General features: G+C 42.3%; 1 protein-coding gene across 1 annotated transcript in view; it reads left to right on the plus strand.

Moving 5' to 3' along the window:
- The first annotated feature begins 6,985 nt into the window (after positions 1-6,985).
- Positions 6,986-15,933, plus strand: part of LOC140717113 (peroxisome proliferator-activated receptor delta-like) — a 69,200-nt gene continuing 60,252 nt past the window's right edge. The window contains exon 1 of the mRNA XM_073030349.1: positions 6,986-7,121. The gene's annotated coding sequence lies outside the window, so the exon portion shown is untranslated. The remainder of the gene's footprint in view (positions 7,122-15,933) is intronic.

A 15,933-nucleotide genomic window follows, 5' to 3' on the forward strand; every position in this document is an offset into this window, starting at 1 on the left:
GGTTTACAAGTAGATGATGGGTGTAACGTGAATGGAAGGAAGGACAAGCCAATGATTGGGTACAAATGCAGGCAGAGCAGAGTTAAATTGTACCACAGAGGCAAATTCAACATGGTGAAGAATGCAGGACTGAAGGTGCTGTATTTAAATGTGCATAGCATTCGGAATAAGGTGTATGAACTTGTAGTGCAATTAGAGGTTGGTATGACGTTGTCCATAGACCTCTATTTTTCTAAGCTCCATGTACCTATCCAGGAGTCTCTTAAAACACCTATCATATCTGCCTCCACCACCATCGCTGGCAGCCTATTCCACGGACTCACCACTATCTACATAAAAAACCTACCCCGGACATCTCCTCTGTACCTACTTCCCAGCACCTTAAAACTGTGCCCACTCGTGTTAGCCATTTCAGCCCTGGTAGTAAACACAAAGTATACTGCAGATGCTGTGGTCAAATCAAGACATACAAACAAGCTGGATGAACTCAGCAGGTCGGGCAGCATCCGTTGAAAGAAGCAGTCAACGTTCCGGGTCGAGACCCTTCGTCAGGACTGACTGTTTCAGGTCAGGATTGATGAAGGGCCTCGACCCGAAACGTCAGCCCTGGTAGTCTCTAACTATCCACATGATCAATGCCTCTCATCATCTTATACACCTCTATCAGGTCACCTCTCATTGTCCGTCGCTCCAAGGAGAAAAGGTCAAGTTCACTCAACCTGTTTTCATAAGGCATGCTCCCCAATCCAGGCAACATCCTTGAAAATTTCCTCTGCACCCTTTCTATTGCTTCCACATCTTTCCTGTAGTGAGGTGACCAGAACTGAGCACAGTACTCCAAGTGGGGTCTGGCCAGGGTCCTATATAGCTGCAACATTACCTCTCGGCTCCTAAATTCAATTCCACGATTGGTAAAGGCCAATACACCATATGCCTTCTTAACCACAGAGTCAACCTGCACAGCTGCTTTGAGCGTCCTATGGACTCGGACCCCAAGATCCCTCTGATCCCCCACACTGCCAGGAGTCTTACCATTAATACTGTATTCTGCCATCATATTTGACCTACCAAAATGAACCACTTCACACTTACCTGGGTTGAACTCCATCTGCCACTTCTCAGCCCAGTTTTGCATCCTTTGATGTCCTGCTGTAACCTCTGACAGCCCTCCACACTATCCACAACACACCCAACCTTTGTGTCATCAGCAAACTTACTAATCCATCCCTCCACTTCCTCATCCAGGTCATTTATAAAAAATCACAAAGAGTAAGGGTCCCAGAACAGATCCCTGAGGCACTCCATTGGTGACCGACCTCCATGCAGAATATGACCCGTCTACAACCACTCTTTGCCTTCTGTGGGTAAGCCAGTTCTGGATCCACAAAGCAATGTCCCCTTGGATCCCCATGCCTCTTTACTTCCTCGAGAAGCCTTGCATGGGGTACCTTATCAAATGCCTTGCTGAAATCCATATACACTCTATCTACAGCTCTACCTTCATCAATGTGTTTAGTCACATCCTCAAAAAATTCAATCAGGCTCGTAAGGCACGACCTGCCTTTGACAAAGCCATGCTGACTATTCCTAATCATGTTATGCCTCTCCAAATGTTCATAAATCCTGCCTCTTAGGATCTTTTCCATCAACTTACCAACCACTGAAGTAAGACTCACTGGTCTATAATTTCCTAAGTTATCTCTACTCCCTTTCTTGAATAAAGGTTCAACATCGGCAACCCTCCAAACCTTCGGAACCTCTCCCGTCCCCATTGATGATGCAAAGATCATTGCCAGAGGCTCAGCAATCTCCTCCCTCACCTCCCACAGTAGCCTGGGGTACATCTCGTCTGGACCCGGAAACTTATCCAACTTGATGCTTTCCAGAAGCTCCAGCACATCCTCTTTCTTAACGTTTATATGCTCAAGCTTTTCAATCCACTGTAAGTCATCCCTACAATCACCAAGATCCTTTTCCGTAGTGAATATTGAAGCAACCCATACACACTTTTCCACTGTCACACTTGATTAGTCCTATTCTCTCACATCTTATCCTCTTGCTCTTGACATACTTGTAGAATGCCTTGGGGCTTTCTTTAATCCTGTTTGCCAAGGCTTTCTCATGGCCCCTTCTGGCTCTCCTAAATTCATTTTTAAGCTCCTTCCTGCTAGCCTTATAATCTTCTAGATCTCTATCATTACCTAGTTTTTTGAACCTTTCGTAAGCTTTTCTTTTCTTCTTGACTAGATTTTCAACAGCCTTTGAACAACACAGTTCCTGTACCCTACCATTCTTTCCCTGTCTCACTGGAACGTACCTATGCAGAACCTAAGGATGAGGTTTTAAGGTACCACTTGGAGGTATTACTTGGAGCCTAATGATAAAATAAGTCAAAGTCAGCATGGTTTGTGTGAAAAGAAATCTTGCCTGATAAATCTGTTAGAGTCTTCGAGGAAGTAACAAGGACAAAGGAGAGGCAGTGGATGTCATTTACTTGGATTTTCAGAAGGCATTTGATAAGGTACCACACGAGGCAGCGTAACAAGAGAATTCTATAGCATTACAGGAAAGATTCTGTATGGAAAGCAGAGTGCTGACAGGCAGGAGGCAGCGAGTGGGAATAAAAGGGGCCTTTTCTTGTTGGTAGTCGGTGATTACTGGTGTTCCTCAGGGGTCAGTGTTGGGACTGCTGCTTTTCGCATTGTTTGTCAATTATTTAGATAATGGAATTGACGGATTTGTGGCAAAGTTTGTGGATGATACAAAGATGGGTGGAGGGGTAGGTAGTGCTGAGGAAGCAAACTGATTGCAGTATGACTTAGACAAATTAGAAGAATGGGCAAGAAAGTGGCAGATGTAATAGTGTTGGAAATGTACGATAATCCATTTTGGTAAAAGGAACCATAGTACGCATTATTATCTAAATGGGGAGACGGTTCAAACATCGGAGATGCAGAGTGACTTGGAAATCTTCGTGCAAGTCTCCCAGAAGGTTAATTTACAGGTTGAGTCTGTGGTAAAGAAGGCAAATGCAATGTTGGCATTTATTTCAAGAGAAATAGTGTAGTGATGTGCTACACACAGAGCTAGAAATAACAACACGCAGTCTGTAAGTTGCACTTGAGACTGGTTTATTCAAGCTTCACGGCACTGGCTTTTACGCAGTTCCGTTCCCGCCCTCTCTGGGCGGAAATGACATCAGAGGTGCATTACAAAAGTCTCTTCCCGCGCGTGGGATTTCTCCCCTTGCTGGTGAAGAAGAAGGCCCAGCGCCATTTTGGGGCTGGCCTCTCTGCCGATGCACGCCCCATTTTGTGAGCCGGTTCGCCTGTGTAGAAAGTGGGTCGCCACATAACCCCCCCCACCCAGAACCGGCGATACATCCCCCAATGTCCACAGTCTGGATCAGTCTCTGTTTGGGCAGTCTGCCTCTGCGCCATGGTGCCTGAACCTCGACCGGCTGCGCCAAGTCCACATGGGCTGGTTTGAGTCGGTCCACCATGAAAACCTCCTCTTCCCCCCCAATGTCCAGAACGTACATGGACCCGTTGTTCCTGATCACCTTGAACGGCCCCTTGTACGGCCGCTGTAGCAGTGCCCGGTGTGTGCCCCTTCGTACAAACACAAACTTACAGTCCTGCAGGTCTTTGGGTACGCAGGTCGGGATCTGTCCATGCTGTGAAGTCGGTACAGGGGCCAAGTTGCTGAGCCGTTCGCGTAGTCTGTCCAGGACTGCTGCGGGTTCTTCCTCTTGCCCCCTTGGGGCTGGTATGAACTCTCCTGGGACAACTAGGGGCGCTCTGTACACCAAGTAACCAGTAGTAAGGCCCCAAATTTCTAGGGCACTGAGTGCTGTCAATGGCAAATGTGTCAAATGTGTCAAACTAGTTCTAAAAGGATCTGTAGAGCAGAGTAACCTGAGAATCTGTGTCAAGTACGGCTCTAGCAAAAATACTCTCAATCCATATGGATACACACGAGCTTGGTCCCATTAAGCCTTTAGGAATATAGAGTCTTACACTTTAGTGTCTTCCTTGATACATTGATTGGAACATGTTCTTTCTGAGACGCCAGGTTGATCCCTTACTGGGTCCCTCTGAAGTTCCCTGACTTCCTTTATAGTTTAAGCAACCATTGGATTACTTTCTGAAGGTCTTCTTGTCCTTCACACTCCTGCTTGAAATGTCCATCCTCACCACAGTTGAAACAGAAAATACTGGTCACTTCCTTCGTAAAGAGACCCTTGTCAGCAGCAGCCCTCTGCTTAGTATGCCCTGCCAGTGGATCGGACTTGTCACAGCACTAACCGACATCAACTGAGCTACCTCTGCTTGCTGGTTTTTCACGACATCCTGCAAAACTTCCACTTGCGTAGCGCCAGGGTCGATTCAGCAACAGAGGCTACCACTGAGGACTTTGCCCTACTGGCGGAGGCCTCCTGCTCCTCCATCGGAGTTTCCTCCTCCCTCAGTTCTCTGGTCAGCTCAACAAACGATGGAGGGAATGCGTCTTATCAGTCATTCGAATGTTTAAAGCAATCACGTTGTGACAGCACGCCCTTCACAACTTGCTCCATCCTTAATTGCTTTATCTCAGCCAGCTGACTGGCCTCTTTATGGCACAAGCAATGAAGCTATCTCTGCAGCCTGAAAATGTAGGCAGAGAGTTTCCCCCCTTTCTCCTGGAACCTCATCATTAGCTCTGCAGGGCTGTCCGTTGTACCAAAAACATTTCTAATGTCTATGGACATGACCAACTGGTTTTCTGCCTTTAGGATTATCACCACCTCAGCAACCAGACGTATAAGACACTCTGCCAGTCACTGTCTTTTCATACTATCTGAGCACTGCTACTTACCAGTAACTGAGATGTCTGCTCCACTCAAGTATGACATTCTTCTTTCCCATCGGAGATGGGCTTGACCCCAGAGACCATTTCCCACCTACAATAACTTTGGTTTTTATTGACCAGTGCTGTAATTGCCAAAGCCAATTCCAAATTTCCATCAACAGTGAAGGACCCATTAGACCTTTCACATCAGCCCACTCCTTTCCCTCACTTAGCAGAAACGTTTTCACCCTCAGCTGCATTCCCTCCTTCTCTAAAAATATGGACTGCCCATGGCCCCACCCTTCCAGGCTCTCCTATTTATCGGGCAACACAACTTCAGTCACATCACTGACTAGCACAACATCCCTACCAGCCCACTGGTCAAAATGCCGTTCAACCGGCATAACTTTCCCAACACTTTCACAGAACCCAGCATTCTGTGTAACAATTCATTGGAACTTCAAACATCCACCCTGCTCAGAACGCAAGCATTATTTGTGGATAACCAAACCCTAACCACTACTGCATCCATAATAAACCTTAACACTTCCCCCAACACTATTTAACCACTGCCTTAAAAACAAAAACTACTCAATCAATCCTAAAACAGCAGTCACACTGCATCCAAAATCCCTGAGCGAAGCCCCCACAAAATGAAACCCTCTCACTGGAGCGTATACAAACTAGGCTCGTTAGCTAACTCTGCCAACAGCCACGTGACTGTGGTGAGAAGGCCACCTTCCATAAACAATATCTGTTTAGGGTTGGTATGATTTGGGGTTCAACCAAACAGGCATATTGAGAATTCCGATGTAAGGAACCTCATTTTGAGTGAATGCAGTGTAAATACTGCCCATAAACAATTATCGATCGGCAAGAAACAGATCATGCACCGTACAAATTTATAAGGAAAGTATATTTATCAATTTCAACTTTATCATGTGGTTAATAAGGAATATCTTTAGCCAAAACCAAAACATTCTACCACAGGACACACAACTTTTACAGAAAACTGCTGAAATGAAATACTTACAGCATAGCTGTAGAAATCTTAACCGGGGATTACACTGCATACCTGTGTAGGGTTAAATCGCAATAAACCAATTTGAACAAAAATTAGAGAATTCTGTACTACAAAGCGGAAATGGTAGTTTTACAAGAAACATACAAACAGCAAATGTCAACGCTCATCTAAGGAAATTCAGCTCAGCATGAGAAAGGCCAGTAATTTTAAAAAAAGTCACTTTATCTTGCACACCCACCTTTTATTCAGTCTGCATTTGATGTTTTCTATATGTCAAACTTCCCACATTTGATTTCAATGATCTTATTCTCACCCGAGTCATTTGGTTGTGGGTTCAAGTTAAATGTTGGAGATCTTGACACACCCGGGCCTGAGAATAAATGTGGAGACATAGGAGACTCCAAATTTTTATTTGTTATTAGTGATCCACAGTTGAAGCTAACTTCTATTCTATTCAATGGTGTGATACTTCCAGAGATTGTAAGTGGCAAATTATTTTCTTAATTTATACAAGATGCATATATTTTCTGATTTTAATCAAAAATCAGTTTCTAATCCAAAACAATTCCAGCTTTCTTGTAGAATTTTGTTCAAGGAACAAAGTTGACCTGTTTAAAACATTGGTATGGAGACGATCCAGTATACTGAGCCAGGTGAAGATTGAAAATAAGGAGAAATTTTGTACACGACTTCTTCCATTAAATTGTAAAGTGAGAATCTTCCTTTTAAACGTCCAATAAGGAAATACAGCTGCAATCCTAGAGTGCATATATAGGATTCAAATTGTTGTGCATCATTCTCACTCGGACCTGCGTGATTTCAAGGACCTTTCATTGTGCACCCTGTTATACTGATACAATATTGAGACTGAATCTGAGTAAGTTATTTATTTATTGAGAAACAGCGCGGAATAGGTCCTTCCAATGGCCCTTTGGCCTGCGGGAGGGAACCGACGCAGTCCCGGGAGAGGGCGGCGGCGGCGGCGGCGGGAATCGAACCCGCTCCGCCGGTACTGTAAAGCGGCGCCTTCCTCCGGCTCCTCTGGCGACACCAGCACCCGCCCCCCGCCCGCGAGCTCTGATGTCACTTCGCGTAAAAGTCGCGCGAGGTGGTCACGCTGCATGACGTCAGCGGCGCTGTCACCGCTTGGGCTGCTGCGCACGTAAACATTACGGGAGAGAACTTTGAGTCGCTTTAAAAGTGAGCAAGCAACGGCGTTCGCGAGGGATTCGGAGCAGTTTGGGTTTTGCCGGATGAGTTGAGCCGAGTGAGTCCCGGGGATCGGTTTTTCCCCCAGCTATTAAAATCTTTTTAAACAGGAAGAATGATTGAAAGCCTCAGGACAGCCGGGCTGAGGCTGTGGAACAAGCGGATGTGGGGCCGGAAGTCACGCCGCTGCTGTGGGTTGATTGGCTGATGCGGGGGCAACGGCGCGGCTGGTTGGTGGGTTGCGCTGTCACTTGGGGATGTGGCGTGTGTTCCGGACGGCAGGTTAGACGGAATATTCTGAGGGTGGGTTTGCTGTGGTAGCGGGAGTGAGGATTGAGTTGTGTAACGGGCCAGGTCCGCAAGCACGAACGCTTAACGTTCACCGCACCCCTTCCGCTTCCCCCGTCCTCACTTGTCGAGCTTCGTTCCAGCTGTTGGGCGGTTTCTTCCCCGCTGGGGAAACTTTCCAACTCCTGAAACTTACCGCCGTCAGTCCCACTGCGACGGTTTATTTGCGGGAGGATGAATATCTGGCCAGATGTGAATCCACCCAATTTGACTCATTGAAGGAAGCGCGGATTTCACAGGGCATCGCCTTCTGCTTCCAAACCGGACGTGATAATGTTCAAAAACACGAGAAATCCTGCAAATGCAGGAAATCCAAAGCAACACACACAAAATGCTGGAGGAACTCAGTAGGTCTAGGAACATCTGTGGAAATGAATAAATAGTCAACGTTTTGGGCCGAGACCATTCTTCAGGACTGGAAAGAGAAGAAGGAGGATAGCTAGAAAGCGATAGGTGAAGCCTGGTGGGTGGGAAAGGTAAAGGGCTGGAGAGGAAGGAATCTAATAGGAGAGGAGAGTCGACTATAGGAGAAAGGAAAGGAGGAGGGGCACCATGGGGAGGTGATAATGTTCCCTTGTTAATACCTGTGGGATGATTAAGTGATACCACTCAGTCTTGCAGTCTGTACATTGACAAATGGCACTTTTCATTTGTCACTGATGGAAAAGCTTTGAAAGCATGAATGTGAGGTCGAAGAAGAATCGAGATGGAATAGCTAGTGCAGACCCCAAAGTTCATCATGAGGCAGTTAGGAACAGTTTACTTCCCACCATTGAAATATACTTCCTTTACATATTTGTTCCCTTGTCTTTGAAGTTTAAGAGTTCACCTCGGTAATTTGTTGTCAGTGGCATAACAGAAGCCATCAGTGATGATTTGAAATTGCAGGTAGACTCCTGCCCTTCTGAACTTCGTCGTTTTTGATCAGTAGCACTTTAATGAGATCACCTATTAGATTTACGACAGTTTGTTTACCACAGATTGTTTTCTACTATATCACCCAGACTGGTTTTGATCAACCTTGGATTAATCTGCAGATTCTTGTTGGCTTTTTGTGCTGGATCACATGCTGGGCTGCCATGCACACGTTGTAACTTTGTACTGCAAGTAGGTTGTATGACAAAATTTGCAAATTAAGAATACGAATCAGAAATATCTTTTAATCCGAAGCTATATGCTGATTGTCAGTATGACAATTCATAATCATTAGTATCCAACTTACTGCCAACATTTAAAGAAAGAATAATGTTTTGAAGTTAAATAGAATTTGTTTGAAGTTAGGGATGCAGTTTATTTATTTGTCGAGATACAGTGCAGAATAGACCCTTCCGACTCTTTGAGGCATGCTGGCCAGCAACCCCCAATTTAACCTGAACCTGACCAATTACCCTACCAACTGGTACGCCTTTGGAATGTGGGAGGAAGCCAGAGCACCCAGAGGAAACCCAGGCGGCTACGGGGAGAACGTTCAAACTCCTTACAGGCAGTGGCTGGAATTGAACCCGTGTCGCTGGTACTGTAAAGTGTTGTGCTAACCACTATACTACCTCTGCCTATCTGAAACTGCAGATCTCCTGTGAATAAGGAACAAAAGTATGAATTGAAGTAAAATACAAACAAAATATGCCATTTTGGACACAAAAACAGCATAGTGGCTCAGTAAGTATAGAATTGCTGCTTCAATACCAACAATTTAGTTTCATTCCTGACCTGTTGTTTGTATGTCTCCCTGATCTCGTGTGTATCCTGAGGTACTGTCATTTCTTCCTAGCTTCCAAAGTTGTGCATGTGATAGGTTAATTGTCTACTGCATGAGGATTGGTAGAATCTTGGGGAATTGATAAGAATATGAAGGAAAATAGTTTATGAAAATTAGTCTGAGAATAGGCATAATAGGAGACTCTCAGCATCGATGGTTGGATAAAATAACCTCCCATGTAAGAAAATACAAAATGTGAGCAGTCGAAGTTCAAAGTAAATTTATTATCAAAGTATGCATGTGTCACCATATACTATCCTGAGTCATTTTCTTGCAGGCATTCACAGTGGAACAAAGAAATACAATAGAATCAGTGAAAAACTACACAGAAACAAAGAATGACTAACAATCAATGTGCAAAAGTAGACAAACTGCAAATCCAAAAAAACCCAAAAAGTAAATAAATAATACTCAGACCATGAATTGCAGAGTCCTTGGAAGTGAGTCCATAGTTCAGTGTTGAGGTAAGTGAGGGTATCCAAACTGGTTCAGGAACCTGATGGTTGTAAGGTAATAACTGTTCCTGAACATGATGGTGTGGGACCTAAGGCTCTCGTGTCTCCTGCCCATTGATAGCAGTGAGAAGAGAACATGGCCTAGATCAGTGGGATTAGGTGAGAGTAAGTGATCGGCACTGACTAGAAGGGCCGAGATGACCTGTTTCTGTTCTGTAATTGTTATATGGTTATATATAGATGGTGGAGGTCTTTGATGGACGCTGTTTTCTTGTGGCAGCACTCTGTAGATGTGCTCAGTGGTGGGGAGGACTTTTCCTCTGATGGAATTCTGTTTAACGTTAAACTAAAGTTGGTCTTGCTGTTCTGCTGATTAGCTGAAATTATTGAATTCAATACTGAGCCCTGAGGGCTGTAACATGCCTATGGGAAGATGAGGTCCCATTGCCTGAGCTTACGTGTGTCTCATTGGAACAACATAAGAGGCTAAATACAAAGAAAAGTGGAAGTGGGTGGGAGAGTTAAATTGGCGACTGAAAGTTCAGGATCTTTCATGTTGAATGAATGATGGTAGACCATCAAATCTGTGATTGATTTCTGCATTTCAGACCACGTTTTGAGCGCTGAATGCAGAAAAGTATGTGAATTGCTGTTTCACCTGGAAGGGTTGTTATGGTGCCTGAATGGTGGGAAAGGAAACAGAAAAGGGTTGGTGTTGCATCGTATGTAGTTGCATTGGGGATTGGCAGGTTGCAGGGAAGTAGGTGTTGGTGGAGATGGGAAAATGAACTATGAAATCAGAGAACCCTAGAACTGTCTTTTGCAATGCAGGAAAGCTGTGTTTGATGTGATATTGCATTGAATATGGTGTAAATTATAGATGATGCTCCATTGTAAAGGGAGGCTGGTAGGATGGAAGGTAATTGTTGAAGGGAGGAGAGAAAATGCAATGGCTGCATTTTCAACAATGGTGAAGAAGAAGTAACGGCTAAAATAAAGGAAAATCAGCTTGCAAGCACTGGTGTGTGGAAGATGTGATTAATTATTGGAACAGCACAGCATAATTCTCAGCGCTTAATATTTAATTTAACAGTTTCTGTAACCAATCTTTAATGAATAGTTCTGTTGAAAAGCTATCAATGTGTATTGGTAATTCCAGCTTTTTTTCTCCATTGATGCTTCACTTTTTGAGCATTTCAAGCATTTTTAAAATTACAGATTTTGCAGCAATATAGTGTTCAGTATCTCAGGTTTTAAGCACATTATTTTCTATCCACTGTTTTCATTGTTCTCTTCCAGAAAGATCAAATGCAGTTAACAAGCCTTCACCACCAATTGGCATCACGCTGTCTGCCACTACATCAAAGACACTGCCTTGATTTTCTCCAGCTTTGAGCTTCTCTTCCATCTCAAGCGTATTTGATTTATAACTCTTCCGAGTTCTAATGAAAGGTCATTGATCCAAAACATTAACATTGTTTTTCTTTCTGTGTCTTGCCTGATCTGCTGCACGTTTCCAACAACTTAGGTTTTTATTTCAAATTCTCAACATGTGCAAATTTCATTAGTTTTTCTTTGCTGTTATTTTAAATTGCCAGAGAAAAAATTAGCTTCAGAAAATAGAGGCCATTGTACCTTCTATGTTCTGGATTACTATTTATAAAACCTTATTTGTTATTTTTGAATGAGTGCTTGTATCATATTTGAAATATGAGTCTTTCAGCCTCACAAACATTCAGAGGACTGCTGAGGGTTATAGTTTCTCAGTTTCTGTGGATTGCCAAACTCTTTAGTGTTACAGCCTAGAATTTTGCTAAAGCTAATAGTAATATTGGATGTGTCATGGTCATTGCTTTTCATTCTTATTGAACAGCAGAGCTTTTGCTCTAGAAGTAGGGCATATTAATGTTTGTTAGACTACAGTCTTAATTGAACTTTAAAAATGTTAATTTAATAGATACCTCAAAATTCTCTCTCTCAAAACTTGTATGAATTTTTTTTTAAGAGGTGTTGATTAGTTACAATTTTCCTTGTGGTTTTGGACATGGTTGATAATCTTGTTTGGAGAGCTTTATGAAAAGTAGTTGTTACAATGATGCACAAGATAAACTTTGGAATAAACCAGGCATCAAAAATGAGAAAATGTTGTGAGGGGAGTGGAGCATGTTATGTGGTTCTATTAACGTGTGTTTGAAGCTATAATTTTAAGATATATTTTTACTTTAGAATGTAACAAAACATATTGATGAAAGTAGAACAGTGGATGTAGTATATATGGATTTTGGTAAGCCATTTGATAAGGTTCCCATGCAAGGCTCCTTCAGAAAGTAAAGAGATATGGGATCCAAGAAGACTTTGCTTTGTGGATCCAGAATTGACTTGCCCACAGAAGGTAAACGGCAGTTGTGGATGGCTTGTATTCTGCACAGAGGTCGGTGACCACTGGTGTTCTGCAGGGATCTGTTCTGGGACCCCTCCTCTTTGTGGTTTTTTAAATAAATTACCTGGATGAAGGAGTAGAAAGGTGGGTTAGGGAATTTGCTGATGACACAAAGGTTGGGGTTGTTGTGTATAGTCTGGAGGGTTGTCAGAGGTTAGAGTGAGAGATCAATTAGGATGTAGAACTGGGCTGAGAAGTGGCAGTGTGCAGTGGTTCATTTTGGTAGGTCCAATTTGATGACCAAATATAATATAAATGGTAAGACTCTTGACAGTGTGGAGTATCTGAGAGATGTTGGTGTCCATGTCCATAGGATACTCAAAGCTGCTGCGCAGGTTGACGGTGTTGTTAAGAAGGCATATTGTGTGTTGGCATTCATCAACCATGGAATTGAGTTCAAGAGCCATGAGGTAATGTTACAGCTACATAAGACATTGGTCAGACCCCACTTGGAGTACTGTGTTCAGTTCTAGTCACCTCACTACAGGAGGGATGTGGATACTACAGAGAGTGCAGAGGAGCTTTACAGCATGTTACACAAGGATGTTGCTTGGATTGGAGAGTGTACCTTATGAGAATAGGTTGAGTGAACTTGGCCTCTTCTTGGAGTGACGAAGGATGAGAGTTGACCTGATAGAGGTGTATAAGATTATGAGGGCATTGACCGTGTGAATAGCCAGAGGCTTTTTCCCAGGCATAGTTTTAAGGTGTTTGGAAATAGGTACCAAGGGGATGTCAGGGGTAATTTTTCCACACAGAGAGTGGAGAGTGTATGGAATGCATTGTCAGTGGTGGTGGTGGAAGTGGATACAATAGGGTCTTTTTAAGAGCCTCTTAGATAGCTGCATGGAGCTTAGAAACATAGAGGGCTGTGCGCAAGGGAAATTGTTGGCAGTCTCTAGAGTAGGTTACATGGTTGGCACAACATTGTGGGCCGAAGGGCCTGTAATGTGCTGTAGATTTCTATGTTTAGAAGTTCATGATTTGAATAGTCTGTTCCAGTAAAATGAATTGCTATAGGCTTGGTTATGACGATAAAAGTAGAATGGATTTTTAAATCATAATTAAAGATCATTTTTGTTTTATGTAATGGACATTACACTGTAAAAACTGGATTCCAGCAATTTTAGTTTTTTTTCATCCTGACCAGACAGCCTAATTATATTTATTTTGAAATAAAAGAGCTCATTTTATACACCATCCTGTAGGTGGTGTAAACTGTATGGTTAGAGATCAAAGTATAATAATTGTTGCCAGGTCTTGTGCAATTGGATGTGCTTTACTAGTTTACAGAAGGTGTTGTAACAAAACTTATTAGTGCAGAGAGTTGATAGAGTGATTCTGCTCCATTTGGTATTAGACTTGGTCTCAATCTTGTGATTCACTATCAGTACTTTAACTTTGGTCTTGATTAAATGCTTACTCCTACATTAGCATGTTGTCTTTGCTTGAGATGAGGATACAATCTAGATTTAGACAATAGTTCAAATTGCTTTCCTTCTCGAAACGTCTTGGTCTCAACTGTACAGGCATCACTGACTGACTTTGTGAACTAAACCTAAAACTGGCAGCTTTGTTTATCTGAGAAATTCTGCTGTAATTCTGGCAGAGGGAAAAAATCAGTGTCATTGCATTACTAGCTTTAAATATGGCTGACAGATACTTGAGTTACATAAATAATTTCAGTCTTTTTTGTTATTGTTGAATGTAATAGCATGCTAGGATGGGATTATTAACGTATGCCCACATGTGCAATCTTAACCACTCTTCATGATTGTGCTGAAATTTGATTCAAATATACTTTGTGATATAACTGTCATCAGCATTACTCAGAAAAACCATCTGGTATATCAAGCGTGTTCCATAACAGGATGGTAAGAAAACCTTAACAAAATATTAACAAAAATATTACTTTAGATTTGTATAATTAAAACTTATTCAGGTTACATGAACTAAGTATATTCTTTAATATTTTGCATCAAGTTTTCAATATTTTCATAAATCCAACATTTATTTGTGGAAAAGCTAACTATATTTTAGTCATAAACAAGCCTGTGACATTTGTATTTAATCAAAACTTTTAATTTCACTTCTAATTAATATCATCTTGATGTACTCAAGTGATTAACATCTTTGGAGGAGTTAAATAAATCACAACTCAAAATCAGTGACACCGTTCAAATGAAAATGATCACAATTCCGGCTAGTGTAAAGTTGAGAGTCCCGACGCAAGGTTGATATCGTGTCTCAGTGCTATAGTGCAAGACTCGATACTGTGTCCTGTACTGGGTGGGAGATTTGATTTGCTGATATCTTAAATTCCAGCTCGAGGAGCATGTTGTTAGCACTTCTCTATGTTTTGATGGCTGGAGATGTGTACAATTCAACCCAGTTACTCGTGTTTGACACTGGATTTCTGTTCTTCAAGTGTGTGGCAGTCACCACATGAATCTGGAATACAAATCAAGTGGGCTACTTTCGCCTGGATGGTTTAAGCTTCTTGAGAGTTGTTGGAGATGCATTCTCTCAGGCAAGCGGATTCTGGTCTGTGTCTTGACAGTAGAAAGGCTTTGAGATTTCAGGGTAGGTCTTGCTCACTCTGATGTGCCCAGCTTTTGATCTGTATTTGATACTTGTGTGGTAAGTCCAGATGAGAGTCTGACTATCAGTGATTCCCAGCATATTTTAATGGACTCGAAGATGGAAATGCTATTGAGTATCCAGTGTAGGTGGTTAAACTCTGTTCATGTTGGACATAGTCTTTGTCTGGCACTTGTATTTTGAATGTTGTTGCAACATGTAAGTTTGTGTCTGAATTGCTTCTCATTCTTCTAATCTCAAGAGAGTGCCGGGAAACTGCTTAATTTCTCATCATTTGGCAAACCAGCAGTCTGGTGAACCTTTATTGCACTCCCACTGCTGGAAGTAAATACTTTCTTTGTTAAGGAGACTTCCGGGACTTCCGGTAAGATGGCGATTGGTTAGTTGCTCCGAACTTTTGCTCCGTTATTCTTCTTACCATTGCACTATGTGTCTCCCTTCTTAAACCTTAGTTAGGTATTTTATTAGTTCTCTTCTACCTGCCTGCGAACACATCTATCTTATAATGGCTACCAAAAGTACTAAAACCGGGAAAAAGGAAACTTCTACAGCTTTGCCGGCTGACATTCTCGCTGTTCTGGAACAACATCGACAAGATACTTTAATGGATTTTAGAACTGAATTTAGAACTTCTTTCAACCAGCTGAATGTCAAACTGGATCAGATTAATGCTAGAGTGGATGATCATGCTGAACATTTATCTCGCATTGACGTAACTTCTTTTTTAAAAAGTTTTTTTATTAGTTTTTCAAAACATTTTACAAATTAAAAACCCCAAATCCCAATGAGGAACACTAATACAGTGCAAAATTAAGCATGCAATAACAATATGCTACAAAGGAAGAGAATTAACAAAAAAGCACCTAAATTAAAGACAAGTAAGCTTAGTATCCTCCCCAAGCCCCACAACACAAGAAAAAAACAACAACTCCAGACCAACCGCAACTCAATATAGAGAGTATAAGTCAGAACAGTCAAACTCCCAGACTGTGAATACACTTAGCAACAGAGGATAGTAATGCCTACTACCAGAAAAAAAAGGGAGCTGAAAGCAAGGGACCGAAAAAAAAGAAGAAAAAAAAACAAAACCCCTAGTCAAGAGGAAGGTTATGAAAGTACTGGATAAAAGGTCCCCAGACCTTATGGAACTTTAGATCCGAATTAAGAACTGAATAATGAATTTTTTCGAGGTCCAAGCAGGCCATAATGTCGTTAAGCCATTGCGCATGAGTGGGCGGGGCAACATCTCTCCATCTAAGGAGGATCA

The sequence above is a fragment of the Hemitrygon akajei genome, chromosome 27 (genome assembly GCF_048418815.1).
Source record: "Hemitrygon akajei chromosome 27, sHemAka1.3, whole genome shotgun sequence".
Taxonomy (NCBI): Eukaryota; Metazoa; Chordata; class Chondrichthyes; order Myliobatiformes; family Dasyatidae; genus Hemitrygon; species Hemitrygon akajei.